A 2,500-nucleotide genomic window follows, 5' to 3' on the forward strand; every position below is an offset into this window, starting at 1 on the left:
ATACTTAAACAATTTTGTAATATTGCACATGCATGTTTTTGGCAGACTTCACATGTAAATACTACTTTTATGGTGTGCTAACCCCTACAATCTAGATGACATAACCATCACATCATGAAAAACCTAGGCTTGAAGGGTGGGTGACATGAACATACCATCATGGGAATTACTACTTAAAATGCATATATTTTGATAAAGATACAGGGGATTCAACAAGTCAAAGAAACTACAATAAAAATGGACCTTCCTGGTCATTACATATTTACAGCTACAATTGTTATTTCTTTAGCTATTTCCCATTATATCAAAATCTTGAAAATAAGTTTATCTTATTCCTGATGCAAAATGAAATACACGTTTTAGGACAGAAGTATATTCTAAATTTACTGAGAGAAATTATAAAAAAAAAATTATTATAATAATTAATTAATTAATTTTAAAATATGGTTATTCTTTACAACTGGGATGCATATGTCCCCATTCTACATATCAACATTTATTCAACAATCTAAGCAACTTGGAGTGCCCTTTTGAATAACTTAAATGTGATATGTGCTGTGGCCTGTGCATTAATACGGGATTGAGATACTTCCTTAGTTTTGGGCTTAACCCCCGGAGCCCCTTCCATTTGCCATTTTCTTTAGCGGGTACAGTCTTTTTACATACTTCACCCCACATGGCTTTTAACCATTAACCAAAACAATTTTATTAGGTACTGAAAATGGAAGTACAAAGCCATGCCTACAAATGATCCTTATTATGCAGACTTCCTGGCAAGCTACAGTGTGTGATCCAGCAATGGTCAACACCTCTACCCCAGATTTTCAGTATTTCTGGAAATGACACCTAACACCAAAACTGAAAAAGCTGACCTTGCCATCCAATAAAACATAACATTCTAAGACACTTTTCTTCTATAGCATTTTCCCAAATCTAATAATAATAATAATGTAATAATCACCTAAAATCAAGGAACAGACAAAATCATTGGACGGAATTCTAGCAGATGATGTAAGTGAGGAAGTCAAATGAGCCCATGAAAATTGTACTTGGTCGTGACATGACAATAGACACTACGAGGAGGAGGGAGATGAGGGAGGAGGCAATAAGATTAGTAATTGACAATCATGTGATAACAGATGCTGGGAAGTAAGTTGAAATTCAAATCACTTCCATGATGGCTCGATTGTGTATAAGGTGTTCTTTCGCCTTTAAGAAGTGGACGGTGGTCCTAATTATTCGGTGCGAGATCCAGATATCTGCCTGGATTCTATCCTGTCGGAACATATGAGGTGAAGGATTTCAAGAGGGGTGGTAGCCCCCTGAAAGGAAAGTTAGGGGGTGAATCCCTCTATTTACTATAAATGTGCTTTGCAATAACTAAACTACTTTGATCATTCACTTTTATCCCACAATATCCCTGATACTCATCATGCCCTCCCCAGAGGGGAACCAATATTGTAGCAGTGCTTTGTTTGAGCAGGATATGAGTGGTAGATTCATTTGAAACATGAGAGCTATCAGAAAATCATAGATTTTATCCGGAAATCAGTTTAGGTGTCATTTCCAAATTTACCACATATTTATGCAAACTAGTGGCTTGTAGATCTCACTGGTGATTTACCATCAAGTGATTAAACAGTTCTATGTTGCCTGAATGGACAAATGTGAGAACCTTCCCTTGCAATGCTGCCAAACACTGCATTAGCATGGCAAAGGAGGGCTTTGAGGAGGGTGGGTTATGGTACACTTGGCAACTCCCATCCCCAGACTGGAAACCTTCTCCGGGGGCAAGTTCATTTCAAAAGTCATAACTTGCGCAGTTTAATTTTCAACTTGTCCAAGAAAGCTTGGTTCATTGTAGCACAACTATTGTGTTGCATTATGTATGTTTGTGATGGATGATATATTACATAAGGTACTACCCAGTATGGTTCAGTTTCATTGATAAATCTTTAAAGTCGCTCAGTTCGTAAAGTAATCCTCACTTGGACCAATCCATTCTGTGCAGTAAACAGGTACTTTGACAACTTTCCGCAGCAGCCAATAAAATAGAACTGTGCATGAAAACAGAAAAGCACGAGTCCGCCGCACCCCCACAGCTTCCAGTCCGGGGCTGTTGGGTTTGTCCGTCATGGCGCAAGGCGACAGTTTGGGAGCCTTCTGCGTAATGCAGAGTGCGGAAGCCACGGCAGTTGGATGCTATCCTTCTGTGGATAATTGCCCAACAGTAACAGGAAAGTCGACATCGCAAGCAACTTCCTGAATGTCTGGGACCCGATACAAGGACCTTATGCAAGCAAGGTCTAAAAAAAAAACAGCAATTTTTTAACTATCTTGCCCACTATACGTAATTATGCTATATGTTTCCCTCGCGGTCTGAAAGCAATAGCAAAGGTTAAATACTTACATATAACGAAGTATTTAGTAAATAACGTGACAGCTGGCTTTCACCCGCCAATTCAACAACCCATTGCCCCTTCCCTTTAACTACTCTAAT

The 2,500-nt window shown here is 38.8% G+C and overlaps 1 protein-coding gene across 1 annotated transcript in view; it reads right to left on the minus strand.

Annotated features, from left to right (window-relative positions):
• LOC119570957 (eukaryotic translation initiation factor 2 subunit 3, Y-linked-like) overlaps positions 1-2,500 on the minus strand; it is a 10,087-nt gene that overhangs the window by 7,387 nt on the left and 200 nt on the right. The gene's annotated exons all lie outside the window — the stretch shown is intronic.

Source organism: Penaeus monodon, chromosome 4, assembly GCF_015228065.2.
Source record: "Penaeus monodon isolate SGIC_2016 chromosome 4, NSTDA_Pmon_1, whole genome shotgun sequence".
NCBI classification, from domain to species: Eukaryota; Metazoa; Arthropoda; class Malacostraca; order Decapoda; family Penaeidae; genus Penaeus; species Penaeus monodon.